We start from the raw sequence: 14,035 nt of genomic DNA, 5'->3' as shown, positions 1-14,035 counted from the left end.
GGGATCCAGTTGGGAGCCCACTTCTGCCTCAGTGCCGATAAGGCAGGGCTAGGCGCATGGCTGCTCTTTGTGCGTGTGAGGGCCCTTGTGTCCTAGTGTCTGCTAGGGCAGCCCTGGCCATGTGCTTGCTCTTTGGGCTCCTAATGGCTCTTGTGCCTCAGCGCCTGAGAGGCCGCTGCTGGAGACAGAGCTGCTCTTTGTGCTTGGGAAGGCACTCGTGTCTCCTGGTGTGCTAGACCACCGTAAGGACTATGGCTGCTGCTTTTGCTTTTGAGCTCAGTCAGCTCAGCTCAGCCCATCAGGCACTGAGGCACCAGTGACCTCACCTACCCAAAGAGCAGCCCCAGGACCAGCACTTGGCTCTCCGGCTCTGCCACACCAATGTTCTCAAGAGCACAAGGAGTAGCCAGGTGAGCAGCACTGGCCAATGAGGCAGGGGGGCGCAGCTGAGCTCAAAAGCCAAACCAAGAGCCATGGGCCTAACAGGGCTCTAGCACACAAGGAGACTCAAGTGCCCGCACAAGCACAAACAGCAGCTCTGTCCCCAGCGCTGCTCTCTCTCAGGCCCTGAGGCTAAGCAGACACTGCGAGCCCAAAGAGCAAGCATATTGCCAGGCCGGCCCTAGCAGGTGCTGACACACGAGCGACCTCACAAGCACCAAGAGAAAGCATGCGCCCAGTCCTGCCGCCCCAGGCACTGAGGCAGAAGGGAGCTCCCAAGAGGAATGCCCAGCCAGACGGCCAGCACTGGCCTAGCAGGCACTGAGCAACAAGTGACCTCACAGCCACATGGGCAGCCTTGGCAGCAGCACCGGCCTTTTAGGGCATCAGGCACTAGTGACCTCAGGGAAACTGAGAGGAGCTGCCTGGCAAGCGGAGCATGCTTTCTCTTTGAGCTTGCCAGCTCACTTGTGCCTCAGTGCTTGCGGAAGGTGAGCTGAGCATAGGTTTGCTCTTTCTGGCATGCAGGTCTCCTCTCGCACAGTGCCTGCAAGGCCCGTGCTGCTCAGGTGGCAGGGAGGTCACTTGTGCCTCAGTGCCTGCTAGGCCCGTGCTGCTCATCTGGCTGGGGATTCCAGTTGGGAGCCCACTTCTGCCTCAGTGCCGATAAGGCAGGGCTAGGCGCATGGCTGCTCTTTGTGCGTGTGAGGGCCCTTGTGTCCTAGTGTCTGCTAGGGCAGCCCTGGCCATGTGCTTGCTCTTTGGGCTCCTAATGGCTCTTGTGCCTCAGCGCCTGAGAGGCCGCTGCTGGAGACAGAGCTGCTCTTTGTGCTTGGGAAGGCACTCGTGTCTCCTGGTGTGCTAGACCACCGTAAGGACTATGGCTGCTGCTTTTGCTTTTGAGCTTAGTCAGCTCAGCTCAGCCCATCAGGCACTGAGGCACCAGTGACCTCACCTACCCAAAGAGCAGCCCCAGGACCAGCACTTGGCTCTCCGCCTCTGCCACACCAACGTTCTCAAGAGCGCAAAGAGTAGAAAGGTGAGCAGCACTGGCCAATGAGGCAGTGGGGCGCAGCTGAGCTCAAAAACCACACCAAGAGCCATGGGCCTAACAGGGCTCTAGCACACAAGGAGACTCCAGTGCCCGCACAAGCACAAACAGCAGCTCTGTCCCCAGCGCTGCTCTCTCTCAGGCCCTGAGGCTAAGCAGACACTGCGAGCCCAAAGAGCAAGCATATTGCCAGGCCGGCCCTAGCAGGCGCTGACACACGAGCGACCTCACAAGCACCAAGAGAAAGCATGCGCCCAGTCCTGCCGCCCCAGGCACTGAGGCAGAAGGGAGCTCCCAAGAGGAATGCCCAGCCAGACGGCCAGCACTGGCCTAGCAGGCACTGAGCAACAAGTGACCTCACAGCCACATGGGCAGCCCTGGCAGCAGCACCGGCCTTTTAGGGCATATGGAACTAGTGACCTCAGGGAAACTGAGAGGAGCTGCCTGGCAAGCGGAGCATGCTTTCTCTTTGAGCTTGCCAGCTCACTTGTGCCTCAGTGCCTGACGAAGCTGAGCATAGGTTTGCTCTTTCTGGCATTCAGGTCTCCTCTCGCACAGTGCCTGCAAGGCCCGTGCTGCTCAGGTGGCAGGGAGGTCACTTGTGCCTCAGTGCCTGCTAGGCCAGTGCTGGTCATCTGGCTGGGGATTCCAGTTGGGAGCCCACTTCTGCCTCAGTGCCGATAAGGCAGGCGCGTGGCTTCTCTTTGTGCGTGTGAGGGCCCTTGTGTCCTAGTGTCTGCTAGGGCAGCCCTGGCCATGTGCTTGCTCTTTGGGCTCCTAATGGCTCTTGTGCCTCAGCGCCTGAGAGGCCGCTGCTGGAGACAGAGCTGCTGTTTGTGCTTGGGAAGGCACTCGTGTCTCCTGGTGTGCTAGACCACCGTAAGGACTATGGCTGCTGCTTTTGCTTTTGAGCTCAGTCAGCTCAGCTCAGCCCATCAGGCACTGAGGCACCAGTGACCTCACCTACCCAAAGAGCAGCCCCATGAGCAGCACTTGGCTCTCCGGCTCTGCCACACCAACGTTCTCAAGAGCACAAAGAGTAGCCAGGTGAGCAGCACTGGCCAATGAGGCAGTGGGGCGCAGCTGAGCTCAAAAACCAAACCAAGAGCCATGGGCCTAACAGGGCTCTAGCACACAAGGAGACTCCAGTGCCCGCACAAGCACAAACAGCAGCTCTGTCCCCAGCGCTGCTCTCTCTCAGGCCCTGAGGCTAAGCAGACACTGCGAGCCCAAAGAGCAACATATTGCCAGGCCGGCCCTAGCAGGCGCTGACACACGAGCGACCTCACAAGCACCAAGAGAAAGCATGCGCCCAGTCCTGCCTCACCAGGCACTGAGGCAGAAGGGAGCTCCCAAGAGGAATGCCCAGCCAGACGGCCAGCACTGGCCTAGCAGGCACTGAGCAACAAGTGACCTCACAGCCACATGGGCAGCCTTGGCAGCAGCACCGGCCTTTTAGGGCATATGGAACTAGTGACCTCAGGGAAACTGAGAGGAGCTGCCTGGCAAGCGGAGCATGCTTTCTCTTTGGGCTTGCCAGCTCACTTGTGCCTCAGTGCCTGACGAAGCTGAGCATAGGTTTGCTCTTTCTGGCATTCAGGTCTCCTCTCGCACAGTGCCTGCAAGGCCCGTGCTGCTCATGTGGCTGTGAGGTCACTTGTGTCTCAGTGCCTGCTAGGCCAGTGCTGGTCATCTGGCTGGGGATTCCAGTTGGGAGCCCACTTCTGCCTCAGTGCCGATAAGGCAGGGCTAGGCGCATGGCTTCTCTTTGTGCGTGTGAGGGCCCTTGTGTCCTAGTGTCTGCTAGGGCAGCCCTGGCCATGTGCTTGCTCTTTGGGCTCCTAATGGCTCTTGTGCCTCAGCGCCTGAGAGGCCGCTGCTGGAGACAGAGCTGCTCTTTGTGCTTGGGAAGGCACTCGCGCCTCCTGGTGTGCTAGACCAGCGTAAGGACTATGGCTGCTGCTTTTGCTTTTGAGCTTAGTCAGCTCAGCCCATCAGGCACTGAGGCACCAGTGACCTCACCTACCCAAAGAGCAGCCCCAGGACCAGCACTTGGCTCTCCGCCTCTGCCACACCAATGTTCTCAAGAGCACAAGGAGTAGCCAGGTGAGCAGCACTGGCCAATGAGGCAGTGGGGCGCAGCTGAGCTCAAAAGCCAAACCAAGAGCCATGGGCCTAACAGGGCTCTAGCACACAAGGAGACTCAAGTGCCCGCACAAGCACAAACAGCAGCTCTGTCCCCAGCGCTGCTCTCTCTCAGGCCCTGAGGCTAAGCAGACACTGCGAGCCCAAAGAGCAAGCATATTGCCAGGCCGGCCCTAGCAGGTGCTGACACACGAGTGACCGCACAAGCACCAAGAGAAAGCATGCGCCCAGTCCTGCCGCCCCAGGCACTGAGGCAGAAGGGAGCTCCCAAGAGGAATGCCCAGCCAGACGGCCAGCACTGGCCTATCAGGCACTGAGGAACAAGTGACCTCACAGCCACATGGGCAGCCCTGGCAGCAGCACCGGCCTTTTAGGGCATATGGAACTAGTGACCTCAGGGAAACTGAGAGGAGCTGCCTGGCAAGCGGAGCATGCTTTCTCTTTGAGCTTGCCAGCTCACTTGTGCCTCAGTGCTTGCGGAAGGTGAGCTGAGCATAGGTTTGCTCTTTCTGGCATGCAGGTCTCCTCTCGCACAGTGCCTGCAAGGCCCGTGCTGCTCAGGTGGCAGGGAGGTCACTTGTGCCTCATTGCCTGCTAGGCCAGTGCTGCTCATCTGCCTGGGGATCCAGTTGGGAGCCCACTTCTGCCTCAGTGCCGATAAGGCAGGGCTAGGCGCATGGCTGCTCTTTGTGCGTGTGAGGGCCCTTGTGTCCTAGTGTCTGCTAGGGCAGCCCTGGCCATGTGCTTGCTCTTTGGGCTCCTAATGGCTCTTGTGCCTCAGCGCCTGAGAGGCCGCTGCTGGAGACAGAGCTGCTGTTTGTGCTTGGGAAGGCACTCGTGTCTCCTGGTGTGCTAGACCACCGTAAGGACTATGGCTGCTGCTTTTGCTTTTGAGCTCAGTCAGCTCAGCTCAGCCCATCAGGCACTGAGGCACCAGTGACCTCACCTACCCAAAGAGCAGCCCCAGGACCAGCACTTGGCTCTCCGCCTCTGCCACACCAATGTTCTCAAGAGCACAAGGAGTAGCCAGGTGAGCAGCACTGGCCAATGAGGCAGTGGGGCGCAGCTGAGCTCAAAAGCCAAACCAAGAGCCATGGGCCTAACAGGGCTCTAGCACACAAGGAGACTCCAGTGCCCGCACAAGCACAAACAGCAGCTCTGTCCCCAGCGCTGCTCTCTCTCAGGCCCTGAGGCTAAGCAGACACTGCGAGCCCAAAGAGCAAGCATATTGCCAGGCCGGCCCTAGCAGGCGCTGACACACGAGCGACCTCACAAGCACCAAGAGAAAGCATGCGCCCAGTCCTGCCGCCCCAGGCACTGAGGCAGAAGGGAGCTCCCAAGAGGAATGCCCAGCCAGACGGCCAGCACTGGCCTAGCAGGCACTGAGCAACAAGTGACCTCACAGCCACATGGGCAGCCCTGGCAGCAGCACCGGCCTTTTAGGGCATATGGAACTAGTGACCTCAGGGAAACTGAGAGGAGCTGCCTGGCAAGCGGAGCATGCTTTCTCTTTGAGCTTGCCAGCTCACTTGTGCCTCAGTGCTTGCGGAAGGTGAGCTGAGCATAGGTTTGCTCTTTCTGGCATGCAGGTCTCCTCTCGCACAGTGCCTGCAAGGCCCGTGCTGCTCAGGTGGCAGGGAGGTCACTTGTGCCTCAGTGCCTGCTAGGCCAGTGCTGGTCATCTGGCTGGGGATTCCAGTTGGGAGCCCACTTCTGCCTCAGTGCCGATAAGGCAGGGCTAGGCGCATGGCTTCTCTTTGTGTGTGTGAGGGCCCTTGTGTCCTAGTGTCTGCTAGGGCAGCCCTGGCCATGTGCTTGCTCTTTGGGCTCCTAATGGCTCTTGTGCCTCAGCGCCTGAGAGGCCGCTGCTGGAGACAGAGCTGCTCTTTGTGCTTGGGAAGGCACTCGCGCCTCCTGGTGTGCTAGACCAGCGTAAGGACTATGGCTGCTGCTTTTGCTTTTGAGCTTAGTCAGCTCAGCCCATCAGGCACTGAGGCACCAGTGACCTCACCTACCCAAAGAGCAGCCCCAGGACCAGCACTTGGCTCTCCGCCTCTGCCACACCAATGTTCTCAAGAGCACAAAGAGTAGCCAGGTGAGCAGCACTGGCCAATGAGGCAGTGGGGCGCAGCTGAGCTCAAAAGCCAAACCAAGAGCCATGGGCCTAACAGGGCTCTAGCACACAAGGAGACTCAAGTGCCCGCACAAGCACAAACAGCAGCTCTGTCCCCAGCGCTGCTCTCTCTCAGGCCCTGAGGCTAAGCAGACACTGCGAGCCCAAAGAGCAAGCACATGGCCAGGCCGGCCCTAGCAGGTGCTGACACACGAGTGACCGCACAAGCACCAAGAGAAAGCATGCGCCCAGTCCTGCCGCCCCAGGCACTGAGGCAGAAGGGAGCTCCCAAGAGGAATGCCCAGCCAGACGGCCAGCACTGGCCTAGCAGGCACTGAGCAACAAGTGACCTCACAGCCACATGGGCAGCCCTGGCAGCAGCACCGGCCTTTTAGGGCATATGGAACTAGTGACCTCAGGGAAACTGAGAGGAGCTGCCTGGCAAGCGGAGCATGCTTTCTCTTTGAGCTTGCCAGCTCACTTGTGCCTCAGTGCCTGACGAAGCTGAGCATAGGTTTGCTCTTTCTGGCATTCAGGTCTCCTCTCGCACAGTGCCTGCAAGGCCCGTGCTGCTCAGGTGGCAGGGAGGTCACTTGTGCCTCAGTGCCTGCTAGGCCAGTGCTGGTCATCTGGCTGGGGATTCCAGTTGGGAGCCCACTTCTGCCTCAGTGCCGATAAGGCAGGCGCGTGGCTTCTCTTTGTGCGTGTGAGGGCCCTTGTGTCCTAGTGTCTGCTAGGGCAGCCCTGGCCATGTGCTTGCTCTTTGGGCTCCTAATGGCTCTTGTGCCTCAGCGCCTGAGAGGCCGCTGCTGGAGACAGAGCTGCTGTTTGTGCTTGGGAAGGCACTCGTGTCTCCTGGTGTGCTAGACCACCGTAAGGACTATGGCTGCTGCTTTTGCTTTTGAGCTCAGTCAGCTCAGCTCAGCCCATCAGGCACTGAGGCACCAGTGACCTCACCTACCCAAAGAGCAGCCCCATGAGCAGCACTTGGCTCTCCGGCTCTGCCACACCAACGTTCTCAAGAGCACAAAGAGTAGCCAGGTGAGCAGCACTGGCCAATGAGGCAGTGGGGCGCAGCTGAGCTCAAAAACCAAACCAAGAGCCATGGGCCTAACAGGGCTCTAGCACACAAGGAGACTCCAGTGCCCGCACAAGCACAAACAGCAGCTCTGTCCCCAGCGCTGCTCTCTCTCAGGCCCTGAGGCTAAGCAGACACTGCGAGCCCAAAGAGCAACATATTGCCAGGCCGGCCCTAGCAGGCGCTGACACACGAGCGACCGCACAAGCACCAAGAGAAAGCATGCGCCCAGTCCTGCCTCACCAGGCACTGAGGCAGAAGGGAGCTCCCAACAGGAATGCCCAGCCAGACGGCCAGCACTGGCCTAGCAGGCACTGAGCAACAAGTGACCTCACAGCCACATGGGCAGCCTTGGCAGCAGCACCGGCCTTTTAGGGCATATGGAACTAGTGACCTCAGGGAAACTGAGAGGAGCTGCCTGGCAAGCGGAGCATGCTTTCTCTTTGGGCTTGCCAGCTCACTTGTGCCTCAGTGCCTGACGAAGCTGAGCATAGGTTTGCTCTTTCTGGCATTCAGGTCTCCTCTCGCACAGTGCCTGCAAGGCCCGTGCTGCTCATGTGGCTGTGAGGTCACTTGTGTCTCAGTGCCTGCTAGGCCAGTGCTGGTCATCTGGCTGGGGATTCCAGTTGGGAGCCCACTTCTGCCTCAGTGCCGATAAGGCAGGGCTAGGCGCATGGCTTCTCTTTGTGCGTGTGAGGGCCCTTGTGTCCTAGTGTCTGCTAGGGCAGCCCTGGCCATGTGCTTGCTCTTTGGGCTCCTAATGGCTCTTGTGCCTCAGCGCCTGAGAGGCCGCTGCTGGAGACAGAGCTGCTCTTTGTGCTTGGGAAGGCACTCGCGCCTCCTGGTGTGCTAGACCAGCGTAAGGACTATGGCTGCTGCTTTTGCTTTTGAGCTTAGTCAGCTCAGCCCATCAGGCACTGAGGCACCAGTGACCTCACCTACCCAAAGAGCAGCCCCAGGACCAGCACTTGGCTCTCCGCCTCTGCCACACCAATGTTCTCAAGAGCACAAGGAGTAGCCAGGTGAGCAGCACTGGCCAATGAGGCAGTGGGGCGCAGCTGAGCTCAAAAGCCAAACCAAGAGCCATGGGCCTAACAGGGCTCTAGCACACAAGGAGACTCAAGTGCCCGCACAAGCACAAACAGCAGCTCTGTCCCCAGCGCTGCTCTCTCTCAGGCCCTGAGGCTAAGCAGACACTGCGAGCCCAAAGAGCAAGCACATGGCCAGGCCGGCCCTAGCAGGCGCTGACACACGAGTGACCGCACAAGCACCAAGAGAAAGCATGCGCCCAGTCCTGCCGCCCCAGGCACTGAGGCAAAAGGGAGCTCCCAACAGGAATCGCCAGCCAGACGGCCAGCACTGGCCTATCAGGCACTGAGGAACAAGTGACCTCACAGCCACATGGGCAGCCCTGGCAGCAGCACCGGCCTTTTAGGGCATCAGGCACTAGTGACCTCAGGGAAACTGAAGAGAGCTGCCTGGCAAGCGGAGCATGCTTTCTCTTTGAGCTTGCCAGCTCACTTGTGCCTCAGTGCTTGCGGAAGGTGAGCTGAGCATAGGTTTGCTCTTTCTGGCATGCAGGTCTCCTCTCGCACAGTGCCTGCAAGGCCCGTGCTGCTCAGGTGGCAGGGAGGTCACTTGTGCCTCATTGCCTGCTAGGCCAGTGCTGCTCATCTGCCTGGGGATCCAGTTGGGAGCCCACTTCTGCCTCAGTGCCGATAAGGCAGGGCTAGGCGCATGGCTGCTCTTTGTGCGTGTGAGGGCCCTTGTGTCCTAGTGTCTGCTAGGGCAGCCCTGGCCATGTGCTTGCTCTTTGGGCTCCTAATGGCTCTTGTGCCTCAGCGCCTGAGAGGCCGCTGCTGGAGACAGAGCTGCTGTTTGTGCTTGGGAAGGCACTCGTGTCTCCTGGTGTGCTAGACCACCGTAAGGACTATGGCTGCTGCTTTTGCTTTTGAGCTCAGTCAGCTCAGCTCAGCCCATCAGGCACTGAGGCACCAGTGACCTCACCTACCCAAAGAGCAGCCCCAGGACCAGCACTTGGCTCTCCGCCTCTGCCACACCAATGTTCTCAAGAGCACAAGGAGTAGCCAGGTGAGCAGCACTGGCCAATGAGGCAGTGGGGCGCAGCTGAGCTCAAAAGCCAAACCAAGAGCCATGGGCCTAACAGGGCTCTAGCACACAAGGAGACTCCAGTGCCCGCACAAGCACAAACAGCAGCTCTGTCCCCAGCGCTGCTCTCTCTCAGGCCCTGAGGCTAAGCAGACACTGCGAGCCCAAAGAGCAAGCATATTGCCAGGCCGGCCCTAGCAGGCGCTGACACACGAGCGACCTCACAAGCACCAAGAGAAAGCATGCGCCCAGTCCTGCCGCCCCAGGCACTGAGGCAGAAGGGAGCTCCCAAGAGGAATGCCCAGCCAGACGGCCAGCACTGGCCTAGCAGGCACTGAGCAACAAGTGACCTCACAGCCACATGGGCAGCCCTGGCAGCAGCACCGGCCTTTTAGGGCATATGGAACTAGTGACCTCAGGGAAACTGAGAGGAGCTGCCTGGCAAGCGGAGCATGCTTTCTCTTTGAGCTTGCCAGCTCACTTGTGCCTCAGTGCTTGCGGAAGGTGAGCTGAGCATAGGTTTGCTCTTTCTGGCATGCAGGTCTCCTCTCGCACAGTGCCTGCAAGGCCCGTGCTGCTCAGGTGGCAGGGAGGTCACTTGTGCCTCAGTGCCTGCTAGGCCAGTGCTGGTCATCTGGCTGGGGATTCCAGTTGGGAGCCCACTTCTGCCTCAGTGCCGATAAGGCAGGGCTAGGCGCATGGCTTCTCTTTGTGTGTGTGAGGGCCCTTGTGTCCTAGTGTCTGCTAGGGCAGCCCTGGCCATGTGCTTGCTCTTTGGGCTCCTAATGGCTCTTGTGCCTCAGCGCCTGAGAGGCCGCTGCTGGAGACAGAGCTGCTCTTTGTGCTTGGGAAGGCACTCGCGCCTCCTGGTGTGCTAGACCACCGTAAGGACTATGGCTGCTGCTTTTGCTTTTGAGCTTAGTCAGCTCAGCCCATCAGGCACTGAGGCACCAGTGACCTCACCTACCCAAAGAGCAGCCCCAGGACCAGCACTTGGCTCTCCGCCTCTGCCACACCAATGTTCTCAAGAGCACAAAGAGTAGCCAGGTGAGCAGCACTGGCCAATGAGGCAGTGGGGCGCAGCTGAGCTCAAAAGCCAAACCAAGAGCCATGGGCCTAACAGGGCTCTAGCACACAAGGAGACTCAAGTGCCCGCACAAGCACAAACAGCAGCTCTGTCCCCAGCGCTGCTCTCTCTCAGGCCCTGAGGCTAAGCAGACACTGCGAGCCCAAAGAGCAAGCACATGGCCAGGCCAGCCCTAGCAGGTGCTGACACACGAGTGACCGCACAAGCACCAAGAGAAAGCATGCGCCCAGTCCTGCCGCCCCAGGCACTGAGGCAGAAGGGAGCTCCCAAGAGGAATGCCCAGCCAGACGGCCAGCACTGGCCTAGCAGGCACTGAGGAACAAGTGAGCTCACAGCCACATGGGCAGCCCTGGCAGCAGCACCGGCCTTTTAGGGCATATGGAACTAGTGACCTCAGGGAATCTGAGAGGAGCTGCCTGGCAAGCGGAGCATGCTTTCTCTTTGAGCTTGCCAGCTCACTTGTGCCTCAGTGCCTGACGAAGCTGAGCTGAGCATAGGTTTGCTCTTTCTGGCATTCAGGTCTCCTCTCGCACAGTGCCTGCAAGGCCCGTGCTGCTCAGGTGGCAGGGAGGTCACTTGTGCCTCATTGCCTGCTAGGCCAGTGCTGCTCATCTGCCTGGGGATCCAGTTGGGAGCCCACTTCTGCCTCAGTGCCGATAAGGCAGGGCTAGGCGCATGGCTGCTCTTTGTGCGTGTGAGGGCCCTTGTGTCCTAGTGTCTGCTAGGGCAGCCCTGGCCATGTGCTTGCTCTTTGGGCTCCTAATGGCTCTTGTGCCTCAGCGCCTGAGAGGCCGCTGCTGGAGACAGAGCTGCTGTTTGTGCTTGGGAAGGCACTCGTGTCTCCTGGTGTGCTAGACCACCGTAAGGACTATGGCTGCTGCTTTTGCTTTTGAGCTCAGTCAGCTCAGCTCAGCCCATCAGGCACTGAGGCACCAGTGACCTCACCTACCCAAAGAGCAGCCCCAGGACCAGCACTTGGCTCTCCGCCTCTGCCACACCAATGTTCTCAAGAGCACAAGGAGTAGCCAGGTGAGCAGCACTGGCCAATGAGGCAGTGGGGCGCAGCTGAGCTCAAAAGCCAAACCAAGAGCCATGGGCCTAACAGGGCTCTAGCACACAAGGAGACTCCAGTGCCCGCACAAGCACAAACAGCAGCTCTGTCCCCAGCGCTGCTCTCTCTCAGGCCCTGAGGCTAAGCAGACACTGCGAGCCCAAAGAGCAAGCACATGGCCAGGCCAGCCCTAGCAGGTGCTGACACACGAGTGACCGCACAAGCACCAAGAGAAAGCATGCGCCCAGTCCTGCCGCCCCAGGCACTGAGGCAGAAGGGAGCTCCCAAGAGGAATGCCCAGCCAGACGGCCAGCACTGGCCTAGCAGGCACTGAGCAACAAGTGAGCTCACAGCCACATGGGCAGCCCTGGCAGCAGCACCGGCCTTTTAGGGCATATGGAACTAGTGACCTCAGGGAAACTGAGAGGAGCTGCCTGGCAAGCGGAGCATGCTTTCTCTTTGAGCTTGCCAGCTCACTTGTGCCTCAGTGCCTGCGGAAGCTGAGCTGAGCATAGGTTTGCTCTTTCTGGCATGCAGGTCTCCTCTCGCACAGTGCCTGCAAGGCCCGTGCTGCTCAGGTGGCAGGGAGGTCACTTGTGCCTCAGTGCCTGCTAGGCCAGTGCTGCTCATCTGGCTGGGGATTCCAGTTGGGAGCCCACTTCTGCCTCAGTGCCGATAAGGCAGGGCTAGGCGCATGGCTGCTCTTTGTGCGTGTGAGGGCCCTTGTGTCCTAGTGTCTGCTAGGGCAGCCCTGGCCATGTGCTTGCTCTTTGGGCTCCTAATGGCTCTTGTGCCTCAGCGCCTGAGAGGCCACTGCTGGAGACAGAGCTGCTGTTTGTGCTTGGGAAGGCACTCGTGTCTCCTGGTGTGCTAGACCACCGTAAGGACTATGGCTGCTGCTTTTGCTTTTGAGCTTAGTCAGCTCAGCCCAGCCCATCAGGCACTGAGGCACCAGTGACCTCACCTACCCAAAGAGCAGCCCCATGAGCAGCACTTGGCTCTCCGGCTCTGCCACACCAACGTTCTCAAGAGCACAAAGAGTAGCCAGGTGAGCAGCACTGGCCAATGAGGCAGTGGGGCGCAGCTGAGCTCAAAAACCAAACCAAGAGCCATGGGCCTAACAGGGCTCTAGCACACAAGGAGACTCCAGTGCCCGCACAAGCACAAACAGCAGCTCTGTCCCCAGCGCTGCTCTCTCTCAGGCCCTGAGGCTAAGCAGACACTGCGAGCCCAAAGAGCAACATATTGCCAGGCCGGCCCTAGCAGGCGCTGACACACGAGCGACCTCACAAGCACCAAGAGAAAGCATGCGCCCAGTCCTGCCTCACCAGGCACTGAGGCAGAAGGGAGCTCCCAAGAGGAATGCCCAGCCAGACGGCCAGCACTGGCCTAGCAGGCACTGAGCAACAAGTGACCTCACAGCCACATGGGCAGCCTTGGCAGCAGCACCGGCCTTTTAGGGCATATGGAACTAGTGACCTCAGGGAAACTGAGAGGAGCTGCCTGGCAAGCGGAGCATGCTTTCTCTTTGGGCTTGCCAGCTCACTTGTGCCTCAGTGCCTGACGAAGCTGAGCATAGGTTTGCTCTTTCTGGCATTCAGGTCTCCTCTCGCACAGTGCCTGCAAGGCCCGTGCTGCTCATGTGGCTGTGAGGTCACTTGTGTCTCAGTGCCTGCTAGGCCAGTGCTGGTCATCTGGCTGGGGATTCCAGTTGGGAGCCCACTTCTGCCTCAGTGCCGATAAGGCAGGGCTAGGCGCATGGCTTCTCTTTGTGCGTGTGAGGGCCCTTGTGTCCTAGTGTCTGCTAGGGCAGCCCTGGCCATGTGCTTGCTCTTTGGGCTCCTAATGGCTCTTGTGCCTCAGCGCCTGAGAGGCCGCTGCTGGAGACAGAGCTGCTCTTTGTGCTTGGGAAGGCACTCGCGCCTCCTGGTGTGCTAGACCAGCGTAAGGACTATGGCTGCTGCTTTTGCTTTTGAGCTTAGTCAGCTCAGCCCATCAGGCACTGAGGCACCAGTGACCTCACCTACCCAAAGAGCAGCCCCAGGACCAGCACTTGGCTCTCCGCCTCTGCCACACCAATGTTCTCAAGAGCACAAGGAGTAGCCAGGTGAGCAGCACTGGCCAATGAGGCAGTGGGGCGCAGCTGAGCTCAAAAGCCAAACCAAGAGCCATGGGCCTAACAGGGCTCTAGCACACAAGGAGACTCAAGTGCCCGCACAAGCACAAACAGCAGCTCTGTCCCCAGCGCTGCTCTCTCTCAGGCCCTGAGGCTAAGCAGACACTGCGAGCCCAAAGAGCAAGCATATTGCCAGGCCGGCCCTAGCAGGTGCTGACACACGAGTGACCGCACAAGCACCAAGAGAAAGCATGCGCCCAGTCCTGCCGCCCCAGGCACTGAGGCAGAAGGGAGCTCCCAAGAGGAATGCCCAGCCAGACGGCCAGCACTGGCCTAGCAGGCACTGAGGAACAAGTGAGCTCACAGCCACATGGGCAGCCCTGGCAGCAGCACCGGCCTTTTAGGGCATATGGAACTAGTGACCTCAGGGAATCTGAGAGGAGCTGCCTGGCAAGCGGAGCATGCTTTCTCTTTGAGCTTGCCAGCTCACTTGTGCCTCAGTGCTTGCGGAAGGTGAGCTGAGCATAGGTTTGCTCTTTCTGGCATGCAGGTCTCCTCTCGCACAGTGCCTGCAAGGCCCGTGCTGCTCAGGTGGCAGGGAGGTCACTTGTGCCTCATTGCCTGCTAGGCCAGTGCTGCTCATCTGCCTGGGGATCCAGTTGGGAGCCCACTTCTGCCTCAGTGCCGATAAGGCAGGGCTAGGCGCATGGCTGCTCTTTGTGCGTGTGAGGGCCCTTGTGTCCTAGTGTCTGCTAGGGCAGCCCTGGCCATGTGCTTGCTCTTTGGGCTCCTAATGGCTCTTGTGCCTCAGCGCCTGAGAGGCCGCTGCTGGAGACAGAGCTGC

The sequence above is a fragment of the Dromaius novaehollandiae genome, chromosome 5 (genome assembly GCF_036370855.1).
Source record: "Dromaius novaehollandiae isolate bDroNov1 chromosome 5, bDroNov1.hap1, whole genome shotgun sequence".
Taxonomy (NCBI): Eukaryota; Metazoa; Chordata; class Aves; order Casuariiformes; family Dromaiidae; genus Dromaius; species Dromaius novaehollandiae.
This window is presented reverse-complemented; position numbering follows the sequence as displayed.